Here is a 23573-nt window from a genome sequence, read left to right as displayed (position 1 = left end):
CTCTGTACACTGTACATCTTCCATTGTATGTTAGAATATTTATGAATTTGGTCTATTTTAACTTATAATATTTATTTATAAATCCTTGTTTGATGCAGATTGTTTTCCTTTCATGTTTTATATTTAATTAGACCTTTTCAATGTTGCTATAAAGCATATTTCCTGTTTGTATATTTTATAGAGGAGAGTCTTGAAATTAAGCCATGGTACAGTGAACAGGCCAGAGCACATGACTGTGAGATGGACGTAGTGTTTGTGTAACCTACTGATCACATTCTTCTGAGGTCAACGTTTATTTTTGAAATGTCAAACAGAATAATATACTGCTTGTTCTTTTATATGTGGGCATAAAAACACGAAATGCCAGCTACTGATGAGTGATTTGAAATAAGAAAATAAATTTGTGCTGTAAAAAATGACATTTTAAGCTCTATTAGTTTTTTTTAGGAAATACCACAAAATGAATAAAATGTTCCAACACCATTATAAGACCATTTGTATTCTTTGCAAAAAAAGACCCAGCATAGCAACAATCGCCAACAAACAACAATTCCAACATCTCTATCAATATTCTAAACTAAGAATAAATGGGACAGTGAAATCATATTAAACCACACCTGTATAAAATACAACATATGATACCAATCTTAATTTTCAAAAGAAAACCACAGGTTTATAAATGCCTTCTGTAAAATGATCTGATAAATTCTGTATTTCCATAATATGTAATAACACATGACTTTACTATCTGCCATGAACACCATAAAAAAAAAAAAAAAAAAAAAAAAAACATGCACTGTGAACAAGTCGTCAGGTACGCATCATATGGTGCAGATTTGAAACTACACCGGACCAAACTAATGAAGAGAAAACTATAAGTATTATAAATCGCCAACATACCAGTAGGGCACATGCTGGTCATCCTCTGGAATCAGATGGAGTCAGGCTTGAGCAGTAGTGTAGGCCACAGAAACCTATAAAAACAGATATACAAATCATCAAAAACTGACTGTGAACAGAACAGAAAGACTAACGTTGACAGATAAGAAATCCGTACACACACATTCCTAAAAGCACACACTCACAAACACGTGGTAATCCAAGCACACCTTTAAAACATAAAAGACTAAAACCTGCAAGCACTACAACAGCGATTCAACAACAAAAACAGTAAAAAAAAAAGATGCTAAATAACAGCAAAAGTAAGAAGATAACATCCCCTCGTTCTCTCCCTGTTACGCCCTCCTAACCCGTTGTCCAGTGCCCATTTTCCGGGGTACAAAAACCTCAAATCGCCTTTAAAAAAAGGTACGGCAAGAGAGAAATGGCAAAAGGTTGAATGCGGTAAGATGTGGATGAGGAGGAGTCGCAGCGCAGGGCTGGCTACAGAAAAAGTGGAATTTGTGAGCAAGCAAAGGAAAGGGTGGTGTTTTCTTTTTTTTTTTTTTTTTTTTTTTTTTTTGGTGCTTCATTCTGCTTGGCTTTTTTGGATACCAGCAGGATCCTTGGCTGCAGCTCTGTCTCTTCTTAGTGCTGCCAAAATTTGGACATATCCCTTTGTCTTACACTCTGTTGCATAAAATCAAATTGAGAGATGAGAAAAGATATAACTTAAAAGAGACAAGGGGAAAAGGACCAGCAAACAAAACTGGAGCGCAAGTTATTAAAGAAAAGGACACAGCATGAGTGAAAGTGCACAGCAAAGAGGAGAGAGGCTTAGCAGCTGAATGCAAAGGGAAACAAAAATTCATTTAAAAAAAAAAAAAGTCAAGATGGAAGAAGGTTTTTTCGCGTCAGATTTTTTTCTCTGCAAACATATTATCTCCTGAGTGCGAGCTGCAAAATGTTTCTTCTCTGCTGCTACAACACAGCAGCCGAAGCCTTTCCAAAGCTATGCCACGTAGTGAGAGAGGGAGAGAGAAAGCAGCCACTTTTTCCTCTCTCCAAAATGGCTGAGGGCCGGGGGAAAGCAGCTATGAGCAGAGAGGAAGAGTGGTGCTCCCCGTCCTGCTCAGGGGAGGGCTGGGCGATTCAGCGAGCATCTCTCCCCTCGTTTTCCCTCTCCTCACTCATGCCCTTTGTCCCATTAGCCGTCTTTCAGACCGGACGAATGGTGTACAGCTGTGTTGTCAGTCCCTGAGAAACTCTACTTGGCCCACCATGCAGGGGGAAGGCTACGACTGTAAACGCGTAAGGCTGATATGGCTTATTGTGTGTCTCCCACATGTATCCCACATCCTGATGCAACATGCTGCTGTCTGTGTTAATGTGTCGTCCTCCTGATGCTTTATGTTCTTACAGGAACAGTTTGATTACTGTATATGATCTATTTATAAAAAGAAAATAACAGTGCAGTGATTGTGGAATTACTATTCTATCTTTGAGTGGCTATGGTAATTATTTTCAGTATTGCATGTCAACATCATAAATCCAAATTTCCTATTTTTTCCATTCTGTGTGCCTCGGTTTTTCAGTACACAATGTCCTCACTTTGATATCCGTTGCACAGCCACACAGTCCACAGTTTTATATGTAAGTAAATATATAAACTTCTCTGTTAAAATCATCATAAAAACTTTATAATGAGCACTGATTTACTTTAGTCAGACTCCTCTTGTCTTTCTTGCAGTACTTAATGTGAGCACAGACCAGTATGTGTAGCCAGAGTGCTACAATCAATAGTACTACATCCTCATCAGCGCATTTCTACTGGAGTATCTCAAGGCTCTATCTACAGGCCGATGCTGTTCATTGTCTCTTTGCTCCTGTGTGTCCCTGAAAAGCTCTGCAGATTCAGGAAAATTTCAAGGACTGCAGGTTACTTAAAATTCGAGCTTTGGAAAATTGAAAAAAAGAAATTGAAGCCAACAGCATTGAACATAAGGACTATGTAGTGCTTCAGTTTAAATGCACCTCAGTTCAACAACAAAAAGCAAAAACAGGCTAAAAGACAACTGGCAACATTCAAAAGAGTCAAAGGATTTCCTTTTACAAACTCTCTATTAAATAAAGAAATGATGCAACTGGGTGAGATTATTTTATGTGAGCCCATCCTGGTTTTTCCCATAAAAAAAACCCCAAGGGTGGGGGAAATCCACTTCAATACACTTGATCATGTTGTTCTTCTTTTACAGCAATGGGCTTTCTGTTTTAAACAGTGCAGTACTTGTTCCCTGTACAGTATAATATACAGATGTGGGTGCCCACTGTTTTCACACAAAATGCCACTCATTTGCAAAATACTTTTGCTTTAACCCACTGGTGGTGGAATAACCTGCACCAACATTGGAGGCATTATTTCAGATTTTTAAAGTAGCTTTTCTGGGGCAGTTGTTGAAGCTTAATATCAGTAAGCAGCTGCTCTACTAAATAGTCCTTATGAGAGACATGACAACCCCCGAGTCTCTCTTGCGACCTCTAGAAAAAAATAAGCTAATTTGTTAACAATTTATCAATATTTACAGGGTTAACTGAAATCTTTTTATATGGTTTTACCGAACCAGGCAAGTAGGTCAGAAATCTACTTGCTCAAAGTAATTTTTTTCCTCCCTGGGTAAATGGTTATCAAAATCAAACAAAAACTAAAGTTAACTGTCATGTATAATCTATGGTGGACAAGGTCCATACCAGTTTTTCAAAGTCCAAGGTGATGTCTTTAGATGTCTCATTTTGCCAGTGTAAAACACAAAGGTATTCAGTTTAATATGATCATAAACAAAGACAAACAGAAAATCTCCATATTTGAGAGGCTAAACAAACACAGCAGAAACAGCATTTTCTGACTTTTTGCACAAAAAAAATACATATATAATTAATTATCTAGATAGTTTAACAGTTCAATCCTTTTTTACCACTTGCCTGGCCAGGCAAGTGAGTTGCCACATTTACTAGCCCAACAAGGCATTTTACTTGCTCCGAGCATTCTCAGTTACAAAGAAGACAGTGTAAGCCATATTATTTATTTTATTTAAATACAATAACCATGTTAACATATAGACTTGCCCATGTGTATCAGCTTATTAGTGTTATGAAAAAGGACAAATGTTGAGTTCAGGATATTAAGTGCCCTGAATACTAGTTTTGCCACAGCATGCCAATGGGCCGCTGTCTGCTCCATGGTCACCACTTGAATCTAAATGAACAGATTTGACTTTCAGGATATTGCCAAGAACCTTGTCACAGTGCCGACACAGAAAAGGGCCTCTCCAAAAACAGAAGGTTGAAGAAAACAGAGCGACCGACATGGGCATAACCCCAAACCTCTAACAAGGTAACCCCTTAAAGCCACACTCAGAGCCTGGGAAAGTGGGGAAGAGAAAGTGGGCCAACAGTGGGAAAAAATCATTAACACATTTTTTTTCATACAGTAACATAACATAAGGGCAGAAAATTGTGACAGGCGAGTAGAAGAATTCAAGCCTGAGTAATACTGATTAATATTATTTTGGTTTATGTGATTTGTTTACTATCTTCTTACTGTATGTATCCCCAATTATTGTCCATCTTGTCCATCATCTCCTGCACAAGCTGCAGCTACAAACTCACAGAAGCCTGGATGACATCTACCCAACTTTAAAAATGGATTATCCCCCTCCCGTCCCCTTTCTCACAAATATTCTGTGTGAATTCCTGTGCACAGGACATTAACTAATAATTGACTTAATGATTTACTAGTGTTCAAGTGAAAGATTTATTACTGCAGTGTCACAGGCACAGTTGTTGGCAGAAAGAAGGGATGTTAACTCCTCCCATCAGTGTGGTGGAAATCTCCTTGCTTCAATTTTGCCCTAAATTTTGAGAGCCACCTGTAGTAAAGGACGGCTGTATTATGACATCCCAACACGCCTTTGTAACTGAGGGATGTGATGGTACAAAATGACCTTTTAAAGCAATGTTAGATAATACAGCTACCAAATGCTTGTATTTCTTGATATGAAATAGTCTTAAAAATTGTTACTATAGAAGTGTCACTACCTCACATCCAGGATTCCACACAAGATGTTACCTTGGTTGTCTCTCTGCAAGACACTCCCTATTTTCTTTACTGTATGTCCTTATGAGGGTCTGCACTGTCCTTTAGACAAACACGTAACAGACTGCAGTAGTTTAATCTTGCCACCAGATTACTGTACAGTATAAATCAAATAAAACAACTTAAAATGCCTTCACACCCTTGATTCACAGGGTGTATTTATTACTCCGATCTTTTGCAGCACTTAAGATTTTGATGTACTCAGACACTGTACTCACACGCTGTTTTTATGTTTTGTCAGAAGAAGCAAAATATTAATTTCAGCTGTAATTTCTAGTTTTGGAATAACAAGTACACTTGAACTCAAGCAATACTAAACGTACTACTAGTACTATTACTGTAAATCTTATTATGACAGTAGATTAAAACCCATGGACATCTTCACTTGCATGCGGACATTAATCTATTTAGTATTATTAAGTATAGTGTTTATAATAAAATGCTTAAGCAATTATTCAATGTATGTTATTTTTCATATTATTACACAGCTTTGTTAAATCCTCGATTCTGATTGGTCCTCTACAGCATTCAGGGTCTGTTATTTCCAAATGCCTGACCGTTTCCATGAATAACAGACTGTTGCTATGGACACTGTTCTGACCACAGACTTTGGAGGAGCATTACAATCATTTTTAAATTAAGAAAATCACTTTTAAATTAATATTTTGTGTTAAGTTATTTTTAAATAAGTAGCCATGTAATAAACAGGATAATGTGCAATTACCCTTCAGGGTGATTTAAGACCCCTGCACTTTGCATTGGGGTCCCACACCACCGGGTTGGGGTTTATTTCCCGATCATAACCTGCTCTCCATACATTGATATAAAGAAGATTCAGGCTACAACTAGCACCAACAATTTACCCTCTTCTCATTACTGTTTTTATTTTATTTCTTATTGGGTAATTCTCTATTTGTGTTTAAGCTATGACTCACAGTTGAGTCAGAGTTGCAGGAAATTTCAACAAAAGTCCATATATGTTACCATTACAGCTACTCATTAGTACCAAGAGACTTCTGGGCAGCTGGTGCTTCCCAAAGTACAAACATGTCCACTGATGTTCCTCTTTCAAATACAGTTCTCAGTACATGCAAGAAACTTTACCATCCAAGGGGGCAGGCACCTCAAATGGCTGATTTTAACTGTTTGGATACAGCAGTCCAAATAGGAGATACAGTAAACACCCACAGTCCACCCTGTCTGCTGTAAAATCAGACGAACCTACAAATGTAACTTAAACCTATAGTGACACTTCTGAAATCCACCAGTACTGAGAGTTCAGAAACATAAAGGTAGGATGTAGGTAAAAGTTTTAAAATATATAGATACATACATATATATATATATATATATACTGGCTAGAATTTTTAATTTGGGTACAGTATGAAGGACAGACAAGGACACAACATGGAATTGTGTAGAGCAACAACAATTTATCGGTTGGCTGTCAACTATTAAATTAATCATCAATCGCTATTTTGATAATCTATTAACTGTTTGAGTAATGAATAAACCTGAGCAAATTTTTACAAAGAAAATGTCAAAATTCTTGTTTCCTGCTTCTAAAATGTGAATATTTTTTGGTTTCTTGTAGACAGAACAAGACATCTGAGGATGTCATCTTGGGTTTTGGAAAAGACTGATTGGCATTTTTCACCATTTTCTGATCAACAACTAATCGGTTAATTGGGAAAATAATCAACAAATTAATCAACAATGAACAGAAATGTTAGTTGCAGCTCTAGAGTTGTGTTTACATTTAAATAGCCCCTAAATAATGAGGCAATAATATCAGTACTCAGTCTGATTAATCGCAGCTCCAAAATATACATTATTGATTAGGGCTGTGTATTACCAACAATCTGCCATTACAATACATATTACAATACAGGAATTACAATTCAGTAATTGTGACATATTGTAATACTGCAAGCAAGGTCATATATTGCTATTTTTTGTATAGAAGACACAGCACAATAGGTTTAAAATATAAGTTAAAACATGTACTCTTTATGCAATGCAGTGAAATGCAGCAAAGATACGGGGGTTTAAATATAACACAAAATAAACCACTTCCATGAATTTTCACGTCATATATATCTTGCTATTCAAGTGAATGGATATTTTCTAACACCCCTACAATGCTTAATCACAGATCCATATTACATGCTGATTATGAGAGTACTATGATCAAGTACTGTTGTGTATGTAAAGCCATTGGAACATTTTGTCACAAAATGTTGCTCCCTTCTACAACCAAAAGCAGACATAAGGACATTAGATGTACCCATCTGTCTGCCAGAGACTTTGCTAGAGGAACACAAAGAGAAGTAGCGTGAAGATCATACTGTAAATTAAGAGGTGATAGGTGGGCCTGTACTCTCACAGGAACTTAAAGTAGACATATAAATAACGAAAAATACTTGTCACCAAAGGCCTTACACACTTACATTCTTGATTAACCTCACTGTATACTCACAAAAACAGTTACTTGCTGTGTTCATTGTCTTCGTCCTCTTGTTTCCTACCTGTGTATGTATTCAGAGATCTATCTGGCCATTGAACTTGACAGAGGTGTGTGTTTCAGCTGTGTGTAAAGGCCTTTGTGTAGATCTTATCCCCATGTTCAGCCCAGTGCAACAGAATGAATGTGTAGAGTCTACACACAGTGGAGTGCTATCAGACAGGAGGATAAAGCACCAGTGGGATATGTGAGACAGCAGCAGTATTTATTACTGTACATTTTCATTCACGCTCATACATCTTTGCTTCTTGATGTTTCAGTCCATTTTTATCTTTTCCCCCCTTTCATCTCACCCATCTCTTGCAGTTGCTTGTCCCTCACTGTTCCCTCCTCTCGCTTCCCCCATCAAATATTCTGCTCACGCACAACTGCGGCACCCTTTCTCCAGTCCTCCCCATTAATCCACACCACAGACATCTTGGCCCACTGTCTCGTCTCTCTCTCTCGACATGCACTCAAAACTCTCAAAGTCTGGGCCATTTCAGCCGAGAGTGCCTAAGCATTTTTCACAGGCCATGAGGCCCACTGCTGAACATGCTTTTTACTGTACAGGCAGACGAGCAGTATATCACACTCTCCCTCCCACTGAATACCACTGATTAGAAAGCGTAAGACGCCATCCTAGTTGAAGCAGAGGTCATATCAGGATAAGTTGCACTCCAATCCAAACACATGCAGAGTATATAACATGTATGTTCAGCCATGCTTAACATTTACTCTCACTATTGCAGGAAAAACATCACAAAACAAAGTGATGGCTTGCTTCAGCCAGGTCTGGCCAGGCTGCAATGTGTGGCTGGCTCTGCCCTGTTTGAGCCAGGTTTGGCCAGTTTCTAAAGACAGTGCAGACGCTAGCTTTGAGTCAGAAAACAACTAGATCTTCGGAGATAAAACTTCAACCTGTGCAGGGTCTGCACACTTGACAAGTTTTTGCTTATGAGAAATGATTTGGGTTTATTGGCTTTTACACAGAAAGGGAGAAAAAAAGAAAAGTTTTCTTTTGTATGTTTCATTTGATTGCTGGTTGTAGTTTGACTATATTCGCTACATTTAAAAATCTCACTTAAACCATTTAAATAAACATTTAAACTTTTTTTTTTAAATATGGTTGTTTGAAGTACTTCAATAATCAGTGTATTACGTACAGTAGATGGCGGTTGGTATGCCTGTTGCCTGGAGAAGCAGAGAAGGGCACCAGCATGGAGACTTAGCAATGTACTGCTGTGGACAGGATCAGCAGCATTTTAAGTTGCTATATTTAAAATATTTTTGTCAGTTTAACTTGGCCATCAGACACCCTAAGCCAAGTGTTGCTCTCTGCAAACCAACCAAACAGCATAAATGAAATCAGTAATTGTAACTTGTGGGAGTTGCTAGTTTGCCACTGCGTTGATCTGTTAGTTTGCTTATGTTATTGTGTAAATTTGGTGTTTTAAAAGGTTAGTTCAGATTCACAAAATAGAGAGAGCGTGATATTTGGCTTATATAAAAGGCTGTTTATATTCAAGATTTATTAGAAGGACCTTTTTAAGTGGCTAAAATAAGATTTGCTGTGGACCCTGTCAATAGCAGTTCATTGCTTAGCTTCCATGCTGATGCCCCTCTCGGCTTCTCCAAAACTGAGGGTGTGCCAACCATCATCTACTGTAGGTAATAATGATAATAATAATAATAATAATAATAATAATAATAATAATAATAATAATAATAATAATAATTTATAGTAATTAAATGACTCAAACTATAACCTTTGCTTTCCTTCTGACAGATTAAAATTAATATAAATTAATGATTCACGGAAATTAGAAACTTTTCATAATTATCAAACTGTTAAATTTTATCTCTCAAAATCATTAAAATCTTAATATAAGGTACTGATAGAAGTATTACTAATCATAGTTGGACTGTACTGCAGTGTTTGACAACATACAACTATTGTATTCATCAGACAGAGAGATAAAGTACAAAGTAAAACTATCCATTATGGGTGGCACACTGCTTCTTAAGATGCTTTGCAGAAGGAGTTGAAAAAGGAGCAAGCACAATGACATAGCAGGGGTAAGGCTGTAGGAAGGAGAAAAAGATCTAATTACTGTATTAATTACTTAATTTCTATTCATCTGCAGGATCCATTGGCTTGTACTAATCACTTCAAGAATGCAGCCAAATACTCGATATTAACACATCTTCCATGACAGGAGGAAGAGTGTGGGTCTAGGAGGGGGATGAAGAAATGAGATTTACAGGCAAATTAAAGCGACTAATGCCATCAGACTTGCAAAAGAAGAACGTGGACATCAAGAAAAAGAAAACTCAGGGAGGTCACTTTTTTCTTTCTTTCTTTGTGAAGAGCACTTGTTCTTTGCTTAAATGCCGGCAGTGCTCAGTAGCACAATGCAGACGAACAGAAACAGTATTTCCAGATATTCCAGGGTATAAAAATTCTGGGTGGATCGGGAGTTTACCCCCTCCATCTCCTTTCTCTGAAATAAGGGCTCAAGTTAAATTTTCCTGCAGTGCTTAGAACTGGCCCACAGTGCCTCATCAGCCACCCTCCTCTCCTGCCATTTCTTTCTTTCTATCACCCTCCACTCCTGCCATTTCAGACCCTTATTTCCCTGCCCTCTTTCCCCTCCCTCCTCTCCCTCTCATTCATTCAGTTTAATTTTGAACTCTGCACTGGTAGACAGGCAAAGAGGGTAGCTCCATGGTTACCTGGCACCAGGCCATCTCATTACACTGCCAATTGATTCTGGCCTGCCGCCACGTCCGCTGCCTACCTCCCCCACACCCCTACACCATCCACCATCTCTGCACCCCAGACTGTCTGCAGCAAAGGAGATTTCAGAACACACAGGAAGGAAAGAGGCAAACAGCTTCACTTTGCGTACATCAAACTCAGCTCGCATGCATGCATCGCTGCACACATTAACAAATAAATCCAATACTCACGCATATAAATGTCCATGGAAAGCTTTGTTCAAGAGTAAAAATGTGCATTGTGTACCCCATACAACATACAAGTCAATGTAACTAACTACAACACCAGAACTGTATTAAAAGGTAAAGACTGTAAGACATTCCAACGACAGCAAGTCCATACTTACTGTCACCTATTCATCAAATTCATGTGTTTGAAAAGATGAATAATTGAATCATCAATCGAATTTTCCTACAAAGACTTCCCCCATCATCATCTTAATTCTCAAGGAGTTGGGTGAAAACATGCTTTTCAAGGTTTAAGAGATGAGTTGAGACTGAGTAAAAACTAAACTAAAATTTCACCACAAACTATGAAAAAAACCATAAAAGGTAAGGAGGAAACTGATTGCTTCAATTTTGCATTATCTAGTGTTTTTTTTTATTGTAGATGTATGTAGGAAAAGAAAAATAAATCAATTTAGAAAGCCCAAAGTTTTCTAACTCATTGAAGTAGCTGAACTGCATCCTTGCATTTACAATAACAAATAAAAGCAAACATAACTGTCATTTTTCTGACATTTCATTACTCAAGTGTTCTAAAGTGAAATAGCTAGAACTATATATTTATATATAATGAATTACTGTTATTATTACCCAGGCCACATTTTTCCTGATAATCAGTAACCCATTGTTGTTTGATTTAAATTGTTACTGGAATTTTATGGGTATGATGTCAACATTTTTTTCCTAAATGCTTCCTAGTTAATGCAAACTGAGCTTCACAGAGCCTGACTTGGCACAACAAGATAACCTTACACACTGAATCACTAGCTGTGTTAACATGGACCCCAATATTCCACAAATAATCAAATTACTGGCCAAATCAAAACAAAACTGCCTAATGTAAACACCTCAATCAGAAGAGACTGACCTGATCCTACCAGATCAGAATGAATTTTCAATCTGATCAGGAGGGGTTGTGTGTAACCCTTTGATCATCCATTCAAAAGGAAAATAACCATGTAGGCGCTTATTCCAATTATTTCTCTCTGGTTGGAATAAATATATTCTTTCTATGCATGTCTGTCCCACATGGGGGTAGATGACGTGTTAAAACAAGTTTCAACAAGGGACAGAAACATGGCTGTAGCAAAACAGAACTGGTCAGTAGTGGATACAACGTAACTAAGATTTGAAGATGCTATTATTGTTCCAAGGATACGATGTGGGTGCATCTTGAAAACATGTGGGTAGAATCACCTCTTTTTCTTCATCTACTGATGGATGGAAAACTGGAACCATTTCTTCTTCTTCTTTTTAGGTCATATTTCCTGCAGATTAGATGCTTCACAGCAGGCAGAATCAGTTTGTGCATGTCAAACAAGTTATATTCTGATTAATGCTTCATGTAAACACATGTATGTAAATACACTTTTTTTTTATTCTAACAATCACTGTGATTGCTTCTATAGAATGCAAAACATGGACATAGCATGTGTGACATTACCAACTGATTTCTAAAGAGGACATTTGAAGCCTGGACTTTCGTATACTTTAACACTCACCACTGCAGTTTTGCAGATGTTTGTATGGTGCAACTTCCAGCCCTCATGACTTTAAGTATTGTTAACTATGAATGAGATGCTTATTCTGGTCCACAACTTCCATCAGTGACACATACACTATGAACTACAGTAAATTTTTAGTCAGGTTGAATGTTGGCACTAAGAGCAACAAAGTCTCACCTGGAATCACAAGCACTTCCACAACCACAATGGTGTGTTGAGAGGCCAAACAGAGAAAGTGATCATGTTCCCTTGAGGTGTCAGTAAGCTATCAATTTGTCTCAGTGACAGAATTTTGACATTGGTGTAAGTTCTCACACAACAATGCCACATACTGTGGTTAGTGACTTTTAAATGGTATTCCTTATTAGGATACATTGAGCAAACATTAGATTCAGATGTAGCCTCAAACTTCCATATTTTACACTGAGACACATTTCATACTGTAGCACTTTTAGACCAAACAGAATCCTTATAGGGTGTTCCTAAAGTGTGTGCTTCAAATAATTTAGTGTAGCTTGGAGCCAAATAAGTCAGGATCGATGTCTAATGACTCATCTTGCCCTGTGAGACTCTCAGTCAGTGGCAGTGAGCGTAGGGGCGGGTTCACTGCTGAGACTTCATCATACAGAGCATCTGTCTAGGTGTGACTCAGACACTCGTAGCTTGCCTCTCCTTCTGCCGCTGCTGGCAGATGCCAGGGTCATGGCCTCTAGGTCACTGGGGATTTGAGGGGATCAGGAGTCAAAGGGATCATAAAGCCATATGACAGTGAGTCTACTGTGCCTTCAGTGCCCCCATATACAACAGCCATTCATTCATGTTCCAGTCTACAGTATAAAAGATCATGACCATGGTAATTTTTGAATTGTGAAGACATTGTTGTCAAGACCTGAGATGGTCATCCAATAAGGTTAAGGTTTATACAATGCATCTCTAAATATAGGTGTTGCTAGGGCAGCACGAGTATGGCCAAAATGATAATGACAATTATTTGGATCAATGTTGATATCATGATTATTCATGAATTTTAGCAGAAAATATTTTTACTGCACCTTCACATTCAAATAAACAGACTCAATTTACATGTTGCACTGCTTTCCTGCTAATGTACAAATCTCTGTATCTAAGTAAGACTGGTCTTTATTCAAAGTGCATCTCCCAGAAGCAAAATATAAATACAATTGTACCAAAATGTTTTACCCCAGATTACTACTTTCATATTGTGCTACATTCATATGATGATGCAATGTACAGCATTGATGTTATGGTTGTTTGAGTTGGGGATGGGGATTCTGTCGGGTAATATTAGCGACATTATTCTTCTTGGCCTTCATCCATTCATTGTACTGCAGTTTGTTGTGTTTCTTCAAGTGGTTGAATAAGTTAGTTGTGTTGCTGATTGATTTGATATGCCATTGAAATTGCTATGAGTGGAGCACATATTTTAAATGTCAACACCAAAGTCGATCATGATTATTTAGTTGTGGGAAGTCAAAATCCTGATCGAGATTAATATGCAAGTAACTATGCAGACCTTGGTGTAGCCATGTAGCCCAGTTCCTGCAGAAAATATCTTACTTACAGTAACACATATCCATGCAAACTTTGCTCATTCACGCCTCTGCTGCTGTAACTGTAGCTGCTCAATATAGGATTTCATTTTCAAGTCCAATCTCCACCCCACCATCCAGCTGTAGGCTCTGAGCTAAATTATAATTTTGCATTCTTCCTTTTGCTTAATGTAGTTGCAGCTCAGAGCCTAAATAAACTCTATATTTGATCATTATATTAAATCCATTCCACGTGAAATGGCTGACTGAGATATGCTAAGAATGAAGACAGATCCATAACATGCATGGTCTTCACTTACAGATGTTGTGAGTCAATGAAGCATAACTATATTGGGAAAATAATTTAAAAAGGCTAACCTGGTTTATAGTATACATATTTAACATGTAAATTCTTGCTGAATATACATCTTTTTAAAGAGCTATGCTGCCACCCTGACAATAACCAGCTCCATTTATGCACTCATTACTAACCAAAAAGTAGGCTAAATCTTAATCAGTGCAAGAGCTGGAGCGCAACCCAAAACATCTGCAAATCACACCCGATCAAAAGTTGCTCTTTGCTTCATTTTCATAGGTTCACACACTTAATTTGAGATCTAGCCTTGAGATAACTGTTTTTCTACAGCAGGAGAACCAAGCAGACAGTGTATTTATCTACAGCAAAGAGCATGTTGGCAACATCTACTGCTATTTAATCTCTCAGGACTAATGTGGGACAATCTAGTGCCAAAGCAGCCATGAAATACATCATTGCTTCATCTTAGAAAACAAACTCTACAAAACTGTCAGATGAGCAACACACCACTTAGCTTAGGGCTGGGTATCAGTACTCGATACTGGAGTGTCACAGTTCTTCAAATCCACAATTCAATAGGATATTTCGATTTAAACTTTTTTTCTGCACTGACAGCTATGCCATTTTTAGACTATGGAATCTTGATCTGTCCATTGCTTTTATGCCCCGACAACTGTCAGTTATATTTTCAAATACTTCTTTAAAAACATCAACTTTGAAGTGCAGTTTTTTTTCTCCAGACACATTCCAGATATCACAAGTAGGCCAGGGTCAGAGACAAGAAAATAATGGAAGAATTGCAGATTCTGCCTTTGATTTGGATTATTGAAATTTAAATCCTTTTTGTACCCATATTCAAAACATATAACATGTGTGTGGGGGTCTGGCTCCCAGCCAACCACTGCAAGGGTTCTTGGAATTAATGCGACGTGTGATTGGTCCACCACCGGAGCAGCTACAACTCATATAATTGTGTCATGATGAAGTTGATGGAGTTGGTAGTTTAGTGTGCCGAGATGCCACAAAAACATTTTAAAAAATGGCTATACAATAGTACTGGGGTGCCCAATAAAAATAAAAGCATAAAATGCAGAGAAGAATAATTTCAGGAATGCTTTTATTCATATGATGGATATCTAACAAAGTAGAAAAAAGCTATCAAATGCAGTACTCTATTGTATCTGTATTTCCTTATGTGTACAGGTATTGGTAGTGGTATCGTATTTTTTCAAACAGTATCACTTTTTAACTGTAAAATGAAACTTTGTTCTCCCTCTCATTTTCCCTTGCATGCAATGTGTACACTACAAAATCAGCCAAATACACATATTCATTTATTTCCTTTCTAAAAACCTCTATTGTACACTTTGTACACACTACACAATGAGTATGGAAGGGGCAGCTGCAGCATGTACTTCAACATGAGACTATAAGTTTTAATTTTGTATAAGGTGACCTTGGTGAGACATTTTTTTTCCTGCCTGCAGCAGTTTGATCATTTTATGCCTCACACAGACATTACTTGTATGAAAATGGATGGAGAAACTCTGCTACAGACGGATTCTTCCAAATCCAATGCACTTTGCATTTCAGTGTAAAATATGAAGCTTGTGCCTCCACACTTGGACCAGGTCTTACTACAAGCACCCACATTATCCTCTATTTTCACAGCTTTAGTTGGCAGACATTCACACAGACCATTCTAAAGCCACATGAAATCTACTGTGTGAAATGGTAACTCTTACTTTTACACAAAGTCTTAAGCAGTGACAAACTGAATTTGTTATTATTAATAATTAATTGACAGGGTATGTCAAGAATAGTAAAGCGAACCATCTAAAAAGTGAGCTTTATCTGTGAAACTTTGCCTTTAAACATAAAACAGATGATGGATATCACAACCCAAATCATTTGTTGAACTTCAGAAGGGACATCATCTGTCTGCTGTCCATATTTTGGGTTGTGACTGTGCACTTTCAGGACAAGGCCATTAATTTATCCTAGCAGGTGCCACCCATCCATCCATCTGAAATAGACAGGTGCCCCATGTTAGGGAGCACAGCACCTTTTGAGAGAGGGATGGGAGACTCAAGTTCTAAAAGCTAAGATAGCTTAGAAACAAACTAATCAATAGTGCTACTATTAGGAATGTGCCAATCTGCTCTGAAGTATTGATAAAGGTGTGATACTGGCCAGAATCACTAGATATTCAATACGATCCATTACCCTAAACTATAATGTTAATATTTAACTAAACTTAGAGTGACATTCCTTAAAGAGAGATGTGTCACAGCAACACAGATGAGCAGCATGTGTCAGTGAGACCTGTCAGCAGTGCTGTCATCATGTCAGTTTATTTTAAGCTCAAGGAAGAAAAAACAAAATAGCTGAGTGCAATTTATGCACTTTATTTACATTTTATTTTGAATGACAGATTTGTGCTGACCAATCAAAAACACTGCTAAAATGTGTCTGTGTGAAAAAGTTAAAATAAAAAAAGCAGCAGTAGTGCATAACTTAGTCATGTTTGGTGTTTTCATGGGAGTGAGCATGATGTTTTTTAGATGGATAGGTAAAATACAGTGCATCCATACAAATGTATATTTAACAGCTTTTAGTTGTTAAAGAGAGGGTAAAAGACAATATCCGATTGGTATCGGTATTAGCAAATACTAAAGGTTGCAGTATCAGTGTTGGACATGAAAAAGTGGCATCGAGCAATCCCTGGCTACTATCTATTATAACCCATGCCTCAAAAATATTAAGGATATTTACAAAGTGGAACATGAAATGTAATCAATCCCTTCCTCTGAAAATTGTTATTGTTTCTGTACAAAATTTGATTTGATTTTACTTTTATCTGCCCCCTACCAACTTATCTAATGAAGCATGAGAGCCTCATAAAAATACTTTTTAAGAGTAATTATAAGGATAGTTTTTCATTTTCACAAAGTAGCACAAAAATGGTTTAATTAGACAAAGATTTCAGAGTTCTGTGCTCAAGTACAGTCTCTTAAACTGTGCAAAAAGGAAAAATATTCAACAAATTGCGCTCAGCCAAATCCTCCAGTATGAAAGAATGACAAGATCAACAGCCTCTGCACAGCTATGAAGACTGCTGGATGCACTAAATCGACAGGAGCTCAGCTCTTTATTGAGCTGGCACCATTATTCAAACACCAAGGAATTTGATAACCTGCATAGCTGATGGATCATGTCGGTCTGTGAAGACACACATTTTTCAGTACACTCGTGTACTGAAAAATTATATTGGAAATATTTCCAAAATCACTAAAGCTGATTCTCAGTGTATGGCAAATATTAGCATGAAAAGATGCTAATGTTTAGAATAAGCAAGTTTCTCATTATTAGTTACTTTCTAAATGCTTCCTGTTTATTTCTGGACATGACATATACAGTATGTTATATGCATATTTTATTTACAGTATGCACATGCACAGTGTATGACTATTATTTAACAGATGACACTAATATTACTGTTGATGATGACCATGTTAATTACAAAAAGTCACAATTAAGGTTTTCCAGTGTGAGTCCGTCTCTCCAGAAACGAAGGGTTAGAGATGGGCCTCCCCACTTTAGGGCCCCTTTCCTGTACATGCACACGGGTTGTTTAAGGACACAGTGAACCAGGCTACCCGATCTAGCGAAGGGGCCAGGCAGGGGGAACAGTGACGGGACGGCCAAGTGGAAGAAACTCTCATGGAATCCTAAGAGCTCAAGCTGCTGGCTTAATGCTAGAGGGAGTAGAGAGAGCTGGAAGAGAAGGACGGGATTGGCTGATGCAAAAAAGAGAGGGTGGAGCCCCTGGAGGAGAGTCGAAATAGATTTATGGACTCCGCCGGCAGCAAGGAGAGAAAAAGAATAAAGGTGGTGGTGAGTGCAGGGAGTGCAAGTGTCTTCAAATGTGGCAGTTTCTTAAAGTGAAGTTATAGTACAGATGACAGGCGCTGTAAAGCATCGCCGCCTGGAATTTGGGGAATAATATTCAGAAAGTCAAGGTCTCACTCAGTGACTGTCATTTTAAACAAAACGTCAGATTCTGGCTCAAAGCAGAGCAGGTTTGCGTCGGTCCACTTTCAGATGACAATCCATCACACACCTGCATTCTTGGGGGAATGGGAGCTGCCACACAGACCGTCTCCCATTGCCCCCTCCCTTCCCCTTCTCCATTTTCTCTCCCCTTGTTACCTTGTCTCCCCCTCTTCTGTGTTCCTCTCCTTCTGTTGCTCCCCTTTCTATGTGAGTGTGTCTGGGTCCTGCTGGAGAGGCTTTGTCTGTGAACACTGGAGCCCGGACCGGCCCACGGGGGCCAGATCCATGAATACCCACACTGTGAGAGCCGCTCTTTCTCTTCACACCACTTTCTCTACTGGAATGCCTGAGCAGTGAGGTAAGAAATGCACGCACGCGCCGTCATGTGCGCACGCACACAAGCATACAGTATGAGCACACACGCACACACGCATTTGCTCACTTTCTCTGCCTTACACACACGCACACACATCCACACATACACCGCACTTTACACACAAACTGAGTGAGTCATGCGGTGATGAAAAGCCAGTGTTTTGTGTGTGAACCCTCTCACCCTGGACTCACATCCTGAGAGCCTTTCTCCTCCATCAGTCCCTGCCAAGCTCTCCCTCTAATTAAAGACCATTGGGTCCAATAGCATTGGCCCAGCTTCCCCCAGACCATGCCCCATCCCCAGCTCATAGAGGTCCTGAGCAGTGTAGAGTCTATGTGGAATGTGAATGACTGTGGTGATTAACAACTTCTCAGGGTTTCTAATTCCCCCAGTTAATGGTGTGCTTGGCCGCAAGACGCATGCCAGTTTTACAGAGAGCCTGGCCTAACATATAGACTTCAGCTGACAAGACATACACAGCAAAAGCACCTCAAAGACATTTATATTGTTTGATCTGTTTGTTTGTTTGTTTTTAAATCAACAATATTACAACAGGGAATGATCGTAGTACAAATAGGTTTTGTTCTCATTGCCCAATTTAACAAATGTGCTTTTAGGGCTGGGCCAAAAACACCTGGTACTGATACCTTCACTTTGATAGCAGTTACTGAAGGATACTTTTTTCAATACCAATATTATAAAATCTATTTTAACAAAAATAAAATTACTTTACACATTACAGTAACATGACTCAGGAGGAAACTGTTCAAACACCTGGGAGCAGCTCTTTACTCTTTCTAAATCTGGATAACTGGACTAAAATGAAGTAACTGTAGGAATATCTCTACAATACTGGATGCACAATATGGTAAAAAATCATATTGCAATTATTTCTGAAAGATATTGGGATTGCAATATGATTCGCTTTCAGCAGGAATGGCCATTTTTGCATCACAATTTTCAAATTCACTGAACAACAAACAAACAAAAAAACCCAATGTGAAATCTGTTGGAGTCTGTACTAAACATACATGTTTTCTTGCATCTAGAGAACAAGACTTGTAGGCCAGGCCATCTCTGCAGCACAACAGTCCTTTATAATGTCGTTTCATTTATAGCTTCATCAAAAAATTGCAACTTCGGTGATTTGAATATTGCAGTTGCCCATATTGTGAAACTGATAGCATTTCTATTCATTGTGCAGCCCCAATTGGATAAAAATATAAATAACTGTCAAAAGGAACATTAATAACCAACAGTACCATAATCTACCTAATCCCAAGAAGAAGAATACTGTATTGGATACATTTGTGGTACTGGGAAATAGTGGCAGAGTGAGACCTCTTACTTTCCCTGTGCTAAAGAGTAACTAGTCCATGTCTGACAACCGTGCAATGTGTCAGTTTGTGTATTTCTCTACCTTTACCTGTCCATCTGTACAGACACCATGTCATCCATCAGTAACACTCTCCACCACAGCTCCAGGTTGTCCTTTCATACAGTGACAAGGAGAAGACAAGCTAATAGATAAGCTGCAATGGATACCTAACAAACAGCACAAATTTAACTTAATATTTGTTATCTGTGCAGATATGTAGTTAACAGCAAATAAAACCCACAATTATCCCAGTCTCTTGGCGTAGTGTAGTATTTTTTTGGTCACACTTTTTCTTCAGTACACTAACAACATATAACAAGCCATACTTGTATCATACCATATCAAATTGGACAAAAACTAAAAATAATATGTTATTTATTTGACTGTATTAGGTCCTTCATTAGGGACACACTGCAACAGAAGTGTGCTGTAAAGTGCATTGCTTCTCAAAGTTAGATCTTTATTAGATTTAGAGGGTAATTTCAAACACATTACAGCAGAACTGCACTGTAAAATAAAGTGTATTATTTTCCACTGTTAGACCCTTGTTAGACTTTAGAGGGTAATTTCGAACACATTACAACAGAACTGTACTGTAACTGTACTGAAAACTAAATTAAATCACATCTACTACTTCCCCATTCAAAATATTCATAGCATCTACCAAGTATGGGACAAGAGATAGTTTTTGTGTCTATATTATAATACTGTAGGCACATAATGTGATTTGATCAAGGAAGAAGTCTCGAAGTGGCAGATATGTGATTTCACTTTAGTTTACCACACATTTCTGTTGTAAAGCGTCCCAAATTACCTTCAAAGAAAGTCTAACAATGGTCTAATAAATGATCTATTATTGTCTAATAAAGAACATATTATTTCATTTCTGCGTGCATGAACACGCTCAAAAAGTGGTGTCATTGAACAGCCCCATATTTTTTATGGACGGTGACCTGAACGAATCAGTTTGCAATTAATGAACACTGGCACCATTCGCCACTCCTGAGAAAGATAACAGTGCCAACAGTGTCAGCTGATTTTAAAAAAAAAATGCGACTGCAGCAGAGAGAGTGTGAGCCAATATGGACAGAAGTGTCAACATGATATAAAAACTTTCTTTGATCACAAAGCCTGACATATCTATAATTCTGTCATGCATTAGTAAAGCGTTTTACATACACTGCAGGCCTGAGTATCTGTTAACAGTGAGAAAGAGTCAGACAGACACTCGCGTTATACACTCACCTCCAAATGTCTGTTCATCTATGGAAGCCCATTTCTGCCAATATGATGGAGAAAAGAAGATCTTGTAAGTTATAATCAGACACATTGCAAAAATTGTGTCTTGGAATCTCAAAATAATGACTTAGTATTTAAAAATATTGAGAAACTTTCTCAAAATGACATATACTAGAGTATTCTTTTCAGATGTTAGGTCATTATTTTAAGATAGAGGAGACTGAGGCACTTATAAATTCTTAATATGATAGTAGTCATAACTCTCTGACTACCTGAAATACACTAGTCGTCTTTTGATATGAGAAACATTTATATGTGGACTGATCAATAATACAATTGATACATGTTCACCAATAAGGACAAGACTGTAATATTAACTGATCTTTGAGCTAGCTCTTTTTAGGTGTGAACTTGCTCAACATTGTCTAGTTTCCATCTAATTTGACACAAAATATGGCTTATTACAACCTATTAGTGTATTGTAAAATTAAGTTTTTCCTGCATGCTTCTACAAAGTGTGACGTTAAGACAGGCAATCACCACTATCATTAGATCTTGTTATGTGCATGCTGTGTGCTTAATGGCCCACTGACAATGATAAGATTTACTCCTTAGGTATCAAAATGTGTGTAAGTGACACAGCATTTTTTAATACTTGATAGAATTGAAGCAATTCGGTCAATACCATAAAACTATCAAAGTGCAGTACCCAGCCCTGCATGTTTCTGCCATCACTTAAGTCCAACCATGTAATGTAAGTATGGACCGATGACAACATAAATATACTGTCACTGTGCATGCACATGCATCAAATAATAACACTGAGGGTAAGATGCAATCTACTGAATTCCACAATACTCTCTGCACTGTCAGCTCTGTGAGTTATCAAAGCTGGGAACGATTTTTTTTAAAAGGTGCAGGTCATTCAAAAGGCTGTGCAGTTTGCTCCATTTGGCTCTGATTATTGCTCCAGGACCTCTGCAGGCAAAGCAGCCAACAAGCCAAGCATGTGAGGGAGAGGCCCTTCCATCTGTGAGCAAAGTATGCTTCAACTGTGACTGAATTTGGATTGGTCTGTTCAAATACTGTTTTGGGGGGCATATTTGTGCCACAACTTGATTTGCATAAACATCTCAGTGAATCAACCAGAAAGCTTGTGCAACTGAACAGTAAATGATTTAGGGCAATTTGGTCAACTACAAAACATAATAATAATGAAACTAATCAAAGCAAAAAAGGCAAAAAGAACAAAAGAGCTACATTCAATACCATAATTATCTGCCGTAGTTCCTATTAGGATGTTACAACCTGGAATTATGTGATTGCATCAAATCACACTGTTAAAGTGGTTACAGGTAAAAGGCTCAAGCAGTAAAATCCTCTGCTAAATAGTGAAACCATTGTAGAAAAGCATGAAGTGCAATTTTTTAAATGGCCACTCTAAATTTAAGTCACAAATCTTTTATTCAATCATATCCAACATATTATAGGAAACAATAAAAGGAAAGGTGTGATGCAGGTTATATTTTCTTAATGCAGAGCTGTTAAGCTGTCACACATTTAAAGTACTTAGTTAACTTTAATAAAGGTTACTGTAGGTTTAAATACATATATACATTGCTGTCTACATAATTAAATACAAGACTGGATCATCAGTAGTCAGCTCAGTCAGTCAGTCTTGACTGATAGGTCTCTCAGCCTCTCACAGTCAGTTGTGGTAGTTCACTCTTGTCACAGTAGGCTGCCCAACCCAAATCCAGTTTTAAAACCTCCCTTCAGGGACCTGTGGGTGTTGCCACAGACACTGCATCCTTAGCGTCTACAGTCTGTGGTCACACCTTTCACCTCTGACAAGTTACTCTTTTTCATTTTGGACATCACACTCTGGAAGCTGTGTTACTGAGTCATTTTAATAAAAAACTAGTGGAGCACTCCAGTTTGGAAAATGCCAAACATTATGCAGACATCGCTAGACTGTTACACACGTCTGCTGTAGAGGAAGAATAGGACAGCCAATGATCTGAATCTATGAGATGGCAGTAATTAGTCTGAAAGAATGAGTGTCGGAGTCAGTCAAGTACAACAAACAACAGGCAATTAACTTTTGCAACTAGCCTTTCTCAGGCAGTAACCGTTCATTGACTCAAAGTTAAAGACAAGCAAAGATGGAACTTGAGCTACCTGCATCATAATCAATCAGTAGCATCATTCTAAATAATCCATCATCATCCATTTTTGTTTTTAATTAAATAACTAAAAATGTCTGAGCTTCTGTTCCTTGATGAGGTGCAGTAAAGGCCAGTATCCCCTAAATCTATATCCATCATCAAGGAGATGTATTAATTGAAGCAGAAAAGAAAATTACCAAGCTTTGGCTTATTTTAGACAGGACAAAAGGGGCTGTAACTCCCTTATATTTTGTACATTAAGTGTATTTTATGTTGTTGTTACAGTGGTTATATTTTTTGTGTGTTCCACATAAGACTGCTCTGACTGTCAGTGTAAATGAATATACATGACATGTAGCAGGTGTTCATATGTGAAAGTATATGCTTTTATGTAAAGAGAGTAGGGCTGCACCAAATAATTATTTTTTAAAACAGACACATTTA

General features: G+C 37.9%; 1 long non-coding RNA gene across 1 annotated transcript in view; it reads right to left on the bottom strand.

The window, feature by feature from the left end:
• Nucleotides 1–416: 416 nt before the first annotated feature.
• Nucleotides 417–23573, bottom strand: part of LOC146318865 (uncharacterized) — a 59867-nt gene continuing 36710 nt past the window's right edge. The window contains exon 3 of the long non-coding RNA XR_014771567.1: nucleotides 417–974. This is a non-coding gene — a long non-coding RNA (uncharacterized LOC146318865). The remainder of the gene's footprint in view (nucleotides 975–23573) is intronic.

Source organism: Lutjanus erythropterus, chromosome 11, assembly GCF_056507025.1.
Source record: "Lutjanus erythropterus isolate fLutEry1 chromosome 11, fLutEry1.hap2, whole genome shotgun sequence".
In the NCBI taxonomy this organism is placed as follows: domain Eukaryota; kingdom Metazoa; phylum Chordata; class Actinopteri; order Lutjaniformes; family Lutjanidae; genus Lutjanus; species Lutjanus erythropterus.
Note: the sequence above shows the minus strand (reverse complement) of the source record. Positions and strands in the feature narration are given on the sequence as shown.